Genomic DNA, 15,719 nt, shown 5'->3' with positions numbered 1-15,719 from the left:
AAAGCCTTAATATCTGAAATTTAAACCATTGTCTAGGAGCATACCTACTGCTTCTCTGAAGCATCTGCTAGTTGGTGGGGACCATTCACTGATATTTGCTAGATTTATTCTTGTTCTGGAATAACCAGACTATGGCTCTAAATGAATTTAGAGTGTTTATGCATTTTCCTTCTTTCAATGCAGTATGATTCTATGCAGTGGGTTCATGTTTCCTTCTCATTTTTATTAAACACTTTCTTGGTCTTTGAGTCGGGTTGGTCTGAATGATCCTGGTGAGATGGAGATCTTGGGTTTTTATTCCTTCTTGAGTACATTCATTTCATTGAATGAGGAAATCATAACCTTGGCCAGATGGATCCTAAATAAAAGACATGTTCTACTGGATGTCTGGTGAAGGTAGTGAGGGTGTGGGGTCAGTGAAAGTAGGGAGAGGGTAGGTGTCTGTGGTGGCCTCTGGATGGTAAGTGTGGCTTGTTGAGTGTAACCACTTTAGCTCCAGCCCTGGAACTCCAGTGCAGGTCCTCCTTAGAGCAGGTGGGAGCCAGTCTTGGCATACAATCCCGGCACACTAAGACACAGCATCATCCAAACCATTAAAATCTTCTCTGTGAAATTTAAGCTCAGAGAAGCTGTTAAAGTTGGAGAAAACAAAAGCATATCCTGGTTTACAAAAGCTGTTAATGTAGACTAGCCATAATATGATTTCAGAAATAGAAATTTATATTTCCAGGAATTCTTTCTGTGCAAAGGCTTTCAATGTTTGTCTGAAATTTTTTTTAATCTTTTTTTATCTTTCTTTGCTTATTTATTTGATCATATTTGCTACCAAGAGAAATACGGTGACTTACAATTTCTGGTGGTTTAGTGAAAATGTCAGTTGGATGAATGTCATTTTGACTCATCTCACCCCAATCTTTTTTTTTTTTTTTTTTTTTTCACCCCAATCTTTTATAGGGCTTTCTCGCCTTTTTATACACATAGGACTTTGGTCCTATTCCTCCATATCCTAGTTGGCCCTAAATTTTTCATGTTTTTGGCTTTCCACTGGTCTGGCTTCTGTGGGAATTCCTCAGGACTTATCTAGATGCCAGAACAAATCTGATAAACTCCTTTTCACTAAGATTAAATTGGTGATAAGGGCACAAGTGCCACCGCATAGGACATTTGCATTTAATAGGGATCTAGAAATAAACTATCAAAGCTTTATTTTATTAAAGAGAAAATTGAAACTCAGGCAAGTTAATTGACTTGCTCATTTATATGGCTTTTAATTTCTTTTGCCACAGGACTGGAATCTAGGTCTTCTGTTTATAACTCTAATAGTAACTATAAATGTTTATCAAATTTTGGTCATTCCCACGCCCCCTTTATAAGTTAATACATTTTAGTAGATTTTTATTATATAATATTTTCTTAATATTCCTATAATTATGGATTTGAAAATTAAGGAATTTTGAATTTATGTGCATATATATGCATACACATATATATACATACACATATGCATGCATATTCTGGTATACACTAAAATACTAAAATAAAACATTTCTCAAATTAAAAACATGGTTACCCATAGGCTGCTTAAAATCATCTTGGTGACCATGAATGGCATGTGGCTACACTTTAGGAAACTAGGAAACACAGAATTACAGCTGTGATCTCTAAGCCTTAACCTACTTCTCTGGGAATCTTGAGTACTTTGCTTAGTAGCTTGGGAGAAGGGAGAGAAGTGTCTCCTTGTTTAAATTATTCCACAGAGCTAGTGGTTCCCCCTTTGGGGTCAGCCATTCTGGAGTTTTTAGTAAGATTGAGGCCAGAGTGATAGCCATAGATCTAAGGGTAAGTAAAAGTATGTGCCTTTCAAAATAAGATCTTGGTTTGAATGTTCTTCAATGAGAAATATTTCTAAGAGAGAAAATTATTTGATTCTCCTCTGATGCTAGACAGCTGTTGGTATGGAATGAGGAATAAGACATGGTCCTTGTATTTAAGAAGAAACTATCTATAAGCAGGGATAATTGCAGACAGGTGGAGACAAGTTCCACTGTATTTGTATGGAAATTGGATGCATTTCATAATTTTTTTCTTCCCCCAAGTAGAGTGGTTGCTCCAAGGAGGGAGAGGGAGAGCTCTTATCTCATGACTAGGCATGGAGGGAGAGGGGTAAATTGCTGAGAGATTTGGCAGTAAAGTTGTGCTTTAGGACAAAAGGTGTGAACAGGGCAGAAGGGCAGAGGAAGGACAAATTGGGAGAGCAGTTGGAGGTTGGGTCCCCTAGCCACTCTGGCTGCCTTTAAGTTGTGTTGAGGTGGTCCTGTGGTGAGAAAACTACCCTCCATTGCTGTATGGCCATTCAGGATCTTTGCTCAGCCTTGGTAGACATCTTGGATCTTGACACTTGACTTTGTATTGAGATCTTGAAACTCTTGGATTTGTTTATTTACTTAGTTTCACTCAAGTTATACTCAAACAGAGCTGGTAAGTGAGCAATTGGTTCTCTAGGGTTTCATGCTACTATGTTCAAGGTCCCTATCCTTGCATTTCCTGGAGGTGCTGAGCCCTTCCTGCCCTGCCTAAGAACTTGAAAAATAATTCTGGGGAAAAAAAAAATTGAAACAAACACCAAAAAGCACCACTAGACTGTAAATCTAGGGTTTCCTCTAAATCTTCTTGGCTGTTTTGAGGATGCCTCACACAATTTTAGGGTTTTTTGTTTTTTGTTTTTGTTTTTTTTACTTGTTTGATGTAACATTCACTTAATAGTGCCTACTATGTGCCAGACATCTTATAAGCACTTTACAAATAGGAACCCTCATGATAACCTCTTGAAAAAAACTGTTATGACTCCTGTGGCAGGTGAAATTTGTGCCCTGTCCAGACCTTGTCATGTAGACCAGCCCCAGTGTATTTCTAGTCCCATAACTAGCAGTGAGTCCTCTGACATAATCCTGCCCTCAGGCTACTGGATCCTGCTTTGCCTGTGTTTATGAACAGCATTTGGGAATTTATGTCTCCTTGGCACAGCCCTGAACCAATGACTGAGTACAGTAGTATAAATACTCTGTCTCCCTTGACCTTGATTAAAATGACTTCAAAGTAAGACCTGCACTATTTCCACAGCTCCTTATGAAACTAATCTAAAGTTTCCATCAGTGGGATTCTGCTTGTATCACAGGTTGCAGGGTTCTTATCCCTCCTCTACTTTCCCACTTCCCTACTAATTTTCCCAAGAACTTTATTATTTTATTATTTCCTAATAAATCAAAATTTTCACATGGATTATTATTTCAGGGTTTACTTCCAGGAAGCTGTACCTAAGTCAATCTTAATTTTATAGTTAAGGAAATTTGCCTAATGCCACTTTGGTAATTGGCAGACCTAGGATTCTAACTCCAGATGTTTGACTTCATTGTTACCTTGATTAGTAGGAGGAAAGGGCTGGGGAGCTATATGGGGCATTGGAAGGAGCCTTCGTTAAGGAAGATGGTACAAGTATGAGGGTTTCCTAAGTACCAAGGCTACAGTTAGATGAATTGGAAAGAATTCTCCAAAATCAAGATGAAAGCTATCATTAGAAAAGTAGGGGAATTTGTGAGTCAAATGGTGGTTGGCAGGGGCTGGAGAGAAGGGAAGTGAGGAGTTGAGTTGCTGTTCAGTGGGCCTAAAATGTCAGTTAGGCAAGATGATTAAATTACAGATATCTGCTATACAACAGCTCTACCTGAGGTTAATAAGTGCACACTGTATTGTGCACTTAAAAATTTTAAAAGGGTAGATCCTGTGTTAAGTGCTCTTACTACAATAAGAAAAAGAAAAAGAAAATATTGACAAGCAAAGCATTGCAGTTACGAGCACAGGCTTCAAGGTTAGACAGACAAGATGTGGATTCTGTCTCAGACACCATCTAGCTGTGTGACATTGTTCAAACTGAAACATCTCTGAGTTTCTGACTTTCATCTGGAAAATGAGGTTAATGATTTCTACCTCTTAGGGTTGCATGAAGTAGTTTACACTGCCTAGCACATAACATAATACATAAATCCGTAATAGCCATTATAAGTCTCAAATCTTTGCAAAAGGTAATATGTTTATTTTATGGACAGGAAGGTAGAAAGAAGTGGAAAAACCTGACACAGGGTTGGGAACAGAACAGATTTTTAATAATGCCCAGTTACCTCTACCTAACATGGTAATTACAAATCTTTAGCTCCATTTGTCTTAAGATAGTATTTATGGGCTAGCTTAAGAATCCAACCATAAATGAGTATTGGAAACATTGGCCACATGTAAACTAAGAAAGTCAAGATCCACAGTTATTTATCAAGCTATTTAACCAACTAGTTGTCAACTTCATTGGACATAAAAGATTGTTGAAAAACCGATGCTGAGAAAAATGACAATATGCATTTCCCAGATCAGTTCCTTTATCTCAGGCAACCAGAAATTGTCATTTTATTCTCACTTAATGACACAAGGGGATAGTATGTTAATAAAGCTCTGGGCACAGTGCCTCCTAGTTGTTCAATGGATGTTATTTGCTTCCTTTCCTACTGCTTCATGCACCTGAGATTCCTAGAGAGGACATACCCCTAGACTTCAGAGACCCTGGTATTTGCGGTGTTTGACATTTACTATAGGATTTCTTAGGTGGATTTTGTAGAGACTTTAAAGGGTGTCCTGTATTAGATCTGTTTTAAAAGCCTGGTACAGGAATACTTTTTAAAAAGACAAGATAGAAATCCTTTTGAAATGCCAAAAAAGTATTTGAAAATAAGACAGGTCATCACCATGTCAATCTAAAACCTCTCTAAGCAGCTAACACCATCCTACAGTAATCGGAAAGAGACCTTGAGGTTACAGTTTCTGTGGATAAGGAGAATTATATCCTTTGATTATTTCCCTCAGCCTCTTACAACTCTTAAAGAGAATAGAATCTTATGGAAAAGATGCATAATTAGAATGACCCCTCAGTTTCAGTAATTATCCATAGGATGGAATTTCTTCAGAACAGTAAATCCAAAGACTTAGACTACTAATTGATCTTTTGTAAATTCAGAGTTTGATTTAACATAGTTGATATTAACTCCCTTCATTTCTTGAATACATCAATGTATTTATCAAGAAAACAAATTCAACAATGAACATTACATGTTTTATTTAAAGTAATGGAGAAAATTCTGAGTCTTTTCAGAAAACAACACATACACTGTTTTATTTGACAGGCAAAGAGCAAGCCATAGAAATGGTTGCATTTTTCATGCAAATGCTGTTTTATTATCTGCATCTTCCAGTCTCTTTTATCAACACTTTCCAAAGAAGATAGAATAGAACAGGTTGAAAATTTATCCAGGACTTTCCAAAGAAGATAGAATGGAACAAGTTGAAAATTTATCCAGGATGAGATGGCATTTTGACCAGAATGAGACAAAATTTTAACCAGGGCAATTGTTAATTGTAGAAGGTCTATGTCTAGGTGTCAACAAATACCACAGTCCTATAGGCCATTCAGGCCCTTTTTATACATAAAATTGTATTGCAACACAGCCACACCCATTTGTTTACATACAGTATATGGCTGCTTTCATGCTGTAGTAGCAGAATTAATAGTTGTGACAAAGGCCATATAGCCTGGAAATCTAAAATGTTTGATCTCATTTTTTGAAGACAACATTTGCTATTCCCTGGTTCATGCCACAGGTCTGAGAATAGCTTTTGTTAACGGTCTCCAAAGAATCATTGGTGGATTAAAATGTGAGGATAGTATGTGTCAATCTCTGGAGCTGTTACTGCTGCAGAGAATGAGGCAAGAGGGAAATAGGCTGCTTAATTCAAGTGTTTCTGCTGTTAGGAACTTGTCATCAGTAGTCTAAAGTACTGATAAAGTTACTGTTTTTTACCCTAGTGCCTTCTCATTTGTATAAAAGCACCTGAGGGTGCCCCGTGGGAAGTTCTGGTAGGGATCCATTGGGCATTTTTTAGGTCCACATTGTTTTAGGGGGGTAAATACTTGGCAACCATATGGCAAACTCCTTTCCTATGTATTGGATCAGCAAGGATCTAGGAGTACCCCATTGGGCTGACATAAGCTGGCAGTTTATAGGCAGGAGTACCAGGTTCACAGACTCTTGGGACATCTGATTTCATCTAGACTGTTGTTTCTACACTGACATAGAAAATTTGTGTTCTGTTAGTTAAACCAAAGTGTTCCCCTGTTAAAAGTGAGCAGTGAATAGCTTTAACTTCACAGAAAAAAAATGGATATATCTAATAAATTTCAAGTTTTTCCTCTTAAAATTTTCAGAATTTTTCAATGCCTTCTACATTTCCCTTTATTATTAATTCATGTGCTCATTTATTCAACAAATGTTTTCAGTGGGCCTTTAATGTGCATTTACCAGATACTATAAGTGTAGAATATAGTGATCAAGAAGTAAGACCTATTTTCTATTCTCATGTAATACTGTCCATTACATAAATTGTTAACATCTTTTAAATTAAGCTGCCTGAGTTCAAATCCTAACACCTTCACTGACTAGCTGAGTGACCATCATCACATTTCAAATTTCCTTACACCTCTGCTTTCTTATATACAAAATGTGAAAAAAAAGTACCTTATTGGGATGGCATGAGACTAAAATAAGATACCAGACTCAAAGATTTTGAAATATTGTCTGCATATAGTAAAGTGTAAATGAAAGTTCTTGTTCTTTTAGGTAAATGTATTAACACATAATTTTGAGTTGGAGTAAACGCTGTGAAGGAAAAGAACAGGTTTCCATGGGAAAGTAAAAAGGAGAGACCTATATTAGGTAGTGTGAAAAAAATGGTGCTCTGAGAAAGGACTGAACTTGGATAAAGGAGAAGCACGCAGGTAGAGCTGGAGGAGAGCTGCAGCTGTCCCTGACCACAGAAGGGAGTGTTTGTTTGTAATTCATCTGCTCAGAATGGCTGCTGTTTGTAATTTCTCCACCCAGGGCAGATATCTTAAAATTCACACAGGCATAGGTGGTACAAGCAGCAGATCTGATTCTGGATACAGTGGTCTTAACTTTCTTTCTTTTCTATCCAGTCTTCCTTCTGTCTTCATTATGTCTAGGTTTTGTCTTGTCTGTCAATAACTCTAAGGTTCAAGGAATCCTAATTTAGTTTCCTCACCTACATGCAGACAAACACTAACCCTAGTGGGCATTTTTGCCTTAGTGTTTTGGGGATACTCTACTTTGTAATTTTGTGCTTGAAGAGTCCCGATATTCCTCCTCTGATGTCCTCTAGTCTGACAAAAGATCCAGTCCCCCATAGCTATAAATAGGTTGACCGATACTCATTCTGTCTTGTTTTCTAGAGGTCTGTCTTTTCTTGTTTCTATTTCTTGTTCCATTTCTCTATCTCTTTAGGTTTTTTGTTTTTTTCTCTCTCTTCTTTTGGGAAGCCTTTCATTGTGGTAAGTAAGAAAAAGGGTATTATCTGTTGATCCCAAAGACAAAGCTTTCTGTGCTGACTTAAGAAATTTTATTTTAAAATCTGATCTGTTTGGAGGCACCTGGGTGGCTCAGTCAGTGAGGCATCTGCTTTTGACACAGGTCATGATTCCAGGATCATGGGATCAAGCCTAGCCTCAGGGTCTCTGCTCAGTGGTGAGCCTGCTTCTCCCTCTCCCTCTGCCTGATGCTCCCCTCTGCTTGTGCTGTCAAATAAATAAAATATTTTAAAATAAAAAAATAAAATCTATTCTGTTTTTACTGACCACTCTTTTGATTCTAGTTTTTATAGTTAGAAAACTTGTGGGTTTGAGAAGGAAATGTTTTGTTAGCTAGGTTTGTAGAATATGAATGAGTTCAAAATACGGTGGAAGGATTAATGAACATTTGCTATTTCTGAATGAGTATTCTTAGACAAAATTTGGAAGTGTTATCTTCAGCAATTGGGTGTTGATTATTGTTACCAAATAAAGTGTTGAAAATAAGAAACATTGATTTACTCAAGTCCAAACTCTGGTTTATGGGATGAATGTAAGCTCCATGAAGACAGGGATTTTTATTTGATTCATTACTATCCATGTACTCAATACATAGAAGGCACTCAATATATACTGGTTGAATGAATAAATGAGGATGCATGGTTTTGGCTGAGCATACTTAGTCCTTGAGTTACCATATATCATATTCACTATTTTAAGGAGTTAAAAATATATTTTTTGGTTGAATTCTAATTTGAAGTAGATGTGGGAGTTTCTCACTTAGAAAAGTATTTTCATAATAAAATTTAAGAACTTTCTGGTTTCTCTGTTTCCCCCCAGATTCTGTTGTTTAAAAGTTGTCTGCTATTGGACTTAATGTTCAGCACCCCCTCTAGTGAGATGACTTCTTACTGTTAGAGACCACCCACCTTCCTTCCCATGCAAGTGTCCAAGCTGGAAGAATTAGACAGTTGACTCTAGACCCTGGATATCTGTGTATCCGAATTGTACTTCAAGGTAATTTTATTCATAGTTGATAGGGTAACTAACAACTTACATGTAGAAATCATAACATTTTCTTTGTTTCCCAATAAGTGTCTTAGATTCCTAATAGGCTTGGTTAGATTCACCCTTTTCAGATCAAGCCCCTATAACATCATGCTGTGTCATAAATGGCAATAGCATCGTTCATTCTCCAGAACAGTAGCCAGTGGGTACCTTTCCAAAATCATGCTAAGTCACTAAGCCACTCTTTTCCAATATGAATTCTGAAATCATTGACCCATTTGGGTAAATATAAATAGAATTTTAAAAATTTTGTATGAAGTAGTGACATTTCTTGTGATAATAATTCCTGTATTTCTTTTTGCATTGAGGGAAGTTTATGACTAGCTTGATAATTTGCTTACACAGTCAATTCTTCTTAGGGCCAAACACAGGCAAATATTTGTGTTTTCTTTAACCAAAAGCTATTCTTCAAAACGAAAGTGCAGGTAGTGCTTTTACAGAGTGTATTTTTCATCTGCTTGAATGACATGTTGCATAAAGTCTTCAGAGGGAGTCTTTGCACTGCAGATAAACAATAAAACATAGTTATTTCCCACAGGGGATTTAAAGTCACAGCCCATTACATTTATTGACAAAGGACAAATTATTCTCTTCATTGTATCCCACATGAGGAGCCAAGTGATCCAGAGTGCTAATTCATATGCTTTATTCCCTTCCCTCTCCAAAATTACTTACAGGAAACAGAAAGTATCAAGACTGTGTGTTGGGTGATTACATAATTTTCCATCTTACTGAATTCCTCCTTTTTCATCTAAGGCCAAATTCTTAATAATTAAGGAGTTTGTTCACATTCTCAGAAAGTATTTGATCTTGCTTGGAGTGACTTAGACCTTAAATGTTTAATATGGTTTACATTGCTTTGCACTGTAATTGAATTAATTGAATTAGCATCACACTCCACTCAATCTTTTTTATTTTTTGAAACCCCACTTTTCCCTTAACAATTGAAAAACTACACCAAATGATGATAAGGGCTTACACTTTGAGCATTAATTTTTGTTGCATAATGTAAGTTAATCATGGCAATCTACTTATAGAAGACTCATCCTATTTTTTTCTCAGGTGTCAACATAGAGAAAAAGAGGAGAGAAGTTAATAGAATTGTCTTGATGATTTAGGTCAAGACTAATGACAAAATTTTTATGGTGATGGTAAGCAATGTTGTGCCCAGTAAGGATGAATGTATCTTTTGATGGAATTCTCTAGATTATGATATATTTCTCTTTGAAATGCAGCCCAAGATTGTAAAAGAGACAGGGGACTCATAGATTTCACACTGACATCCTTCATTTCTCTCTCACTGGATAAAACATTACAAGTGTTGATAGGTTTTCATTGGATTTTCACAAAATTTGAAGGTAGCATCCACCTGGGGGAAGAGTGTCCTCAGTTGAAAATTAGCAAATGTGTTTCTTCAGCTACTGCTTGACAAGTTCCCATTTAACCTTCCTTGTGTTAAAGATCTGTTGTGACTATTTTCTTGTTTAGCAGATAACATAAACACAAACTCTGAACAGAAGAGGAACCTCCCATTGATAGGCTAAACAGGTGAGGCATATGAGTAAACAAGATAGGGTAGGCATAAACTCAAATCTATCTTGTTGGGTCCTCTAATGTTGGGAAGTTACTTAACACCTTCCTGTTTTCTGAGTTCTTCTGAACAGTTCCTTTTAAAAAAATCTCTTCAAGCATAGTTCATATTCCATGATCAGAGATTGGATTTCAGATCTTCTGTTACTTGAGGGTTGGCCTAGAGAATGGAGAATGTAGATGATTACTTTGCTGGTCAAAGAAAACGATCAGTGCCTGGGAGGTAACAGTTTTCTTGGGGGTAGGGGAACATGTGGGCTGTGTATGAAAAAGCTTAATATTATTATTAAAAGTTGAGGATTGTATTCAGTCAACCAGACTAATTTTCTTATGAAGTAAGGACTGTCCCTCTCCCTTTCTGTGTGCTCTTGATGTTCAATTTAAATTGATGGTACCCATTCTATGTGAATAAAGATACTCAAACTTGAGGAGAGTTAAGAGGTATTTTATTAGATATGTTCTCTTTATTTTATTTTATTTATTTATTTATTTATTTTTATTATTTTTTTTAGATATGTTCTCTTTAAAAATGGAGTTTCATTCTCATGATTTTAGTCTCTTTCCTAGATATTTAAAGCTTTTTCCTAAAACAAAATTCTGATTATTTTCAAGTTTAAAAATAACCTGAAATTATTTAAACACTACAAAATATTAAAAAATAAATAAATAAATAAATAAATAAATAAATAAACACTACAAAATATTTAGAAAGAATGAAAAATAAAGTGATAATTTGATAGGAAAATAACCTCTTAACTCAGTATCCTATTTTCTCATTCTGAAACCTATCCAAAAACATCAAGAAAATAGTAAAACAAAGATATAAACTCTATTCTTTGATCAAATCTGGAAAGAGATACAAAGTATTTGTAAGGGCTTTCAAAAGCAAATGAGGTCATGTAGAGACTATCTGACAAGAACCAGAGAAAATCAGGGAGAAAGAGCCCAATTCTGGCTGAGTGTAGAGATTGTCAGAGTTCTTGAAGATGAACATGATGTGAAATGTACAGGGTAGGAAAATTTTTTCCTTCTGCCTTTCTAGGCTCTTTGGCTAGCCTAATAATTCGTTATAAGATTAGTAGGAGAAAAATATCATACATAAGAAAGCCCCAAAGATAGGAAAATAAGGCTTATGTGACATCCAGAGCTAAAGACAAGAGGGTAGGGCTTCAAGGGGAAGGAAGACAACTCACAAAAAGATAAGAACAAATTTTTGGTAAGCAAGAATATTTGTGATAACTTGCAGATGAGTCTTTCTGATAAAAAGTTATCTTTAGTATAACTAAAGATACCAGGGTCCTAGTATGGGCCCTTGATCTAATTTCTTTTAAGCAATACATCTGTTGAGCCTTGATTATCTTCAACTTGAAATAATCCACATGTCACAGTGGCATATTTTGGAGTCATGTATTCTCTTCTCCCTCAATTTTGCCTTTGTAACTTCCCCAAGAAGTTTCATGCTCCAGAACTTGAGTTAGTCTATTGTTCCATCTTGCTGAACCAATCTTCTATTTCTGGCAATAGGTCAGTTCAGTTAAACTTATTTCAGAAGGTAGTGATACAGGTGGGTCCTGAAGTTATGCTTACATTGACAAGCAGTCAGGTATTTAATATGAAGAATTCATATGGGAATAAAATTAAAACAATGATTAGTGATTGGAGCATACTGAAATTCTAGTTTCTAAATTCTAAAGACAGCCAGTTGAGAAGATTTATAGATGTGAAGGCCTGAAGCATCTTCAGATGGAATGAGTGGCAATCTGACATGTTTCTCTGGTTTGTAATTTGAATGTCTGTGGTGATTGGATTGTGGTGGTCCAATCAGTAACAAGCTTGAAGTTGTCTATACGTTAGCAATTCTGGTGATTTATCTAAAATTTATATTAATTTGTCCCACTTTAGTTTGCATGACTTTGAGGGCAGTTTTAGTGTTGAATGTTTCCAAATCAAGAGGGTGATAAAGTTAGAAATGTTAGTTTGGAAAGTTGTAGCTAAGTATAGATTATCTAGAGGAAATCAGAATCCAGTTAGTTTGCAGCAGAAAACACACCCTCAAAGACAATCAAAAGCACTAGAATCTAATATGAATAAAGTTGTATTGCTGAAACATTATCTTTCCATTTACAGTCACCTCCATTTCTATCAAAGATAGCCACAGTATGACTTATCTGTTTGTAAATTATTATTATTATTTTAAATATTTTATTTATTTATTCATGAATGACATGGAGAGAGAGGGGCAGAGACATAGGCAGAGTGAGAAGCAGGCTCCCTGTGGGAAGCCCAATGAGGAACTTGATCCCCGGACCCTGGGATCCCGCTCTGAGCCAAAGGCAGACGCTCAACCACTCAGCCACCCAAGTACCCCTTGTTTGCAAATTAAATCTAGTTTCAATAAGTCTGGCCTGATTATTTATTTAAGTGCAGCAAGAATAATGATGGACTATGAAGGCTCTTTTAAATTTCTTTTGCCACAACTTTTCATAATTTCAGATTGAAGTCTTAAAAGCCTCAAAGACATGAAGCAAAGCTAAGGGTAAGCTATCAGACTTTGCCTGCAATACCTATATTTATGGATTAATTCCTTTCTTCTCAAGATTCCTGGGCCTGCCAGGAGATGATCTTCCTTACTACATCTGGTAAAGCTTTTGGGAATTTTGTAAGCAAGATTCTGGCCCATTTTTCCAATGGTTTTTATTGGCTCCAAAGTCAACCTTAGTTTTTTAAAGCTGCCTGGTCATAAATGATTCTATGCATATGTCTCTCAAATATAACATACCAGCCAAAGCCTTGGGAATGTAATCAGAATTTCCAAATGTATCCTTTTCCAAGAGGACATATTATTATTGAATTTATAAAAATAATGGTATTGCCATGAAAATAATCATTCTTAACTAAGAATTTCCAAATTCTGGAGGGATCAGGTGGGGAGAAAATTTTTTAATTTTTTTCAGAAAGATAGATATTACCAAATTGCTGATAGCCTATGAAAAAGGAGAATAAGGTTTTCTTAAATCTGGAAAAACATAACATGAAAGAACCAACAAGGTTTCAAACAGAAAGTCATCTCCAAGTTTATTCAGTTCCGTCAAATTAATATCTATTGATCTTGATCTTTCCTTAGCACTTTTAGGAAGCTATCAGTTTTTCCATTAGAGTTTTGAAAATTCTTACCCAGTTCAGTGATATGATCTTAAAGTTATCAGAGACCTGTATTCTAGAGTACTCATTGAGTCCTTCTCATGAATCTTTCTGAAGGTGAAACATTTGCCAAAGCATCAGAGTAAATCTGTAAATTTACATTTAAATGTAAATACATTTTACATTTGTAAATACATTTTCTCTGTAAATACATTTTAAAATGTCTTAAAAATGGCAATGATTAAAGGTCTTATGAGAGTTTATTATAATGTAATTGATAAGACATTTTGGTTATTGAGCCTATTTTTTGTACATGGTGTAAGAAAAATGGTCCAATTTCATTCTTCTGCATGTGACTGTCCAATTTTCCCAACACCATTTGTTGAAGAGACTTTTTTCCACTGGATATTCTTTCTTGCTTGTTGAAATTAGTTGACATAGAGTTAAGGCCCATTTCTGGGTTCTCTTTTCTGTTCCATTGATCTATGTGTTTGTTTTTGTGCCAGTACCATATTGTTTTTGATGATTACAGCTTTGTATAGGCTTGAAGTCCAGAATTTTGATGCCACCTGCTTTGGTTTTCTTTTTCAATATTCCTTTAGCTATTCAGAGTCTTTTCTGGTTCCATACAAATTTTAGAATTATTTCTTCCAGCTCTGTGAAAAAAGTTGATAGTACTTTGATAGGGATTGCATTGAATATGTAAATTTCTCTAGGTAGCACAGACATTTTAACAATATTTATTTTTCCATTCCATGAACATGGAATGTTTTTTCTATTTCTTTGTGTCTTCCTCAATTTCTTTCAGAAGTGTTCTATATTTCTTGGCACAGATCTTTTGCTTCTTTGGTTAGGAATGCGCGTAGGTATCTTAAGGTTTTTGGTGCAATTGTAAATGGAATTGACTCCTTAATTTCTCTTTTTTCTGTCATATTTTACTGTATAGAACTGCAACTGATTTCTGTGCATTGATTTTATATCCTGTCACTTTGTTGAATTTATGTATGAATTCTAGCAATTTTGGGGTGGAGTCTTCTGTATTTTCCACATAGAATATCATGCCATCTATAAAGAATGAGAGTTTGATTTCTTCTTTGCCAATTTTTTTAAGATTATTTATTTATGACAGACAGAGAGAGAGAGAGAAAGAGAGGCAGAGACACAGGAGGAGGGAGAAGCAGCCTCCATGCTGAGAGCCCCACGTGGGACTTGATCCTGGGACTCCAGGATCGCGCCCTGGGCCAAAGGCAGGCACTAAGCCACTGAGCCACCCAGGGATCCCCTTCTTTGCCAGTTTGAATGCCTTTTATTTCTTTTTGTTGTCTGATTACTGAGGCTAGGACTTCTAGTACTATGTTGAACAGCAGTGGTAAGAGTGGACATTCCTGTCATGTTCCTGACCTCAGGGGAAAAGCTCTAAGTTTTTCCTCATTGAGAATGATATTCACTGTGGGATTTTTGTAGATGTCTTTTATGATATTGAAGTATGTTCCCTCTATCCATACAATGTGCATAGTTTTAATCAAGCAAGGATGCTGTACTTTGTCAAATGCTTTTTCTGCATCTATTGAGAGGATCATCATATGGTTCTTGTCCTTTCTTTCATTAATGTAGTGTATCACATTGATTAATTTGTAGATATTGAATCACCTTGCAGCCTCAGAGTAAATCTCACTTGGTTGTGTTGAGTAATCCTTTTAATGTACTGTTGGATGTTGTTGGCTAGTAATTCGGTAAGAATTTTTGCATCCACATTCATTAGAGATATTGGTCAGCAATTCTCCTTTTTGGTGGGATCTTTGTCTAGTTTTGGAGTCAAGGTAATGCTGGCCTCATAGAATGAGTTTGGAAGTTTTCCTTCCATTTCTATTTTTTGAAACAATTTCAGAAGAATAGGTATTAATTTTTCTTTAAATGTTTAGTAGAATTCCCCTGGTGGGCCTGGACTCTTGTTCATTGGGATATTTTTGATTACTGCTTTAATTTACTTGCTGGTTATGGGTCTGTTCAGGTTTTCTATTTCTTCCTGTTTCAGTTTTTGTAGTTTCTATGTGTCTAGGAATGCATCCATTTCTTGCAGACTGCCTTATTTGTTGACATATAGTTGCTTATAATATGTTCTTATAATGGTTAGTATTTCTTCAGTTTTGGTTGTTATCTCCCCTCTTTCATAAATGATTTTATTTTTTTGGTCCTTTCTCTTTTCTTTTTGATAAGTCTGGCCAGGGGTTTATCAATATTTTTAAATCTTTCAAAGAACCAGCTCTTAGTTATTTTCATCTGTCCTACTATTCTTTTGGTTTCTATTTCATTGATTTATGCTCTAAAGTTTAATAATGCTCATCTGCTAGATTTAGGCTTTACTTGCTGTTCTTTCTCCAGCTTCATTAGGTGTAAGGTTAGGTTGTGTATTTGAAACCTTTTTTATTTCTTGAGAAAGACTTGTATTGATATATACTTTCCT

The 15,719-nt window shown here is 35.8% G+C and overlaps 1 long non-coding RNA gene across 21 annotated transcripts in view; it reads left to right on the top strand.

Annotated features, from left to right (window-relative positions):
• LOC144289656 (uncharacterized) overlaps window positions 1-15,719 on the top strand; it is a 469,344-nt gene that overhangs the window by 327,067 nt on the left and 126,558 nt on the right. For 11 of the 21 annotated variants that reach the window (XR_013357504.1, XR_013357505.1, XR_013357497.1 and 8 more), the window contains 4 exons: window positions 8,297-8,473; window positions 9,587-9,675; window positions 10,013-10,072; window positions 12,608-12,650. The exons of 4 other annotated variants lie outside the window; for them this stretch is intronic. This is a non-coding gene — a long non-coding RNA (uncharacterized LOC144289656). The remainder of the gene's footprint in view (window positions 1-8,296; window positions 8,474-9,586; window positions 9,676-10,012; window positions 10,073-12,607; window positions 12,651-15,719) is intronic. 6 more of the 21 variants (XR_013357507.1, XR_013357498.1, XR_013357503.1 and 3 more) reach the window with 4 other exon arrangements.

Source organism: Canis aureus, chromosome 19 (genome assembly GCF_053574225.1).
Source record: "Canis aureus isolate CA01 chromosome 19, VMU_Caureus_v.1.0, whole genome shotgun sequence".
Classification (NCBI taxonomy): domain Eukaryota; kingdom Metazoa; phylum Chordata; class Mammalia; order Carnivora; family Canidae; genus Canis; species Canis aureus.
Note: the sequence above shows the minus strand (reverse complement) of the source record. Positions and strands in the feature narration are given on the sequence as shown.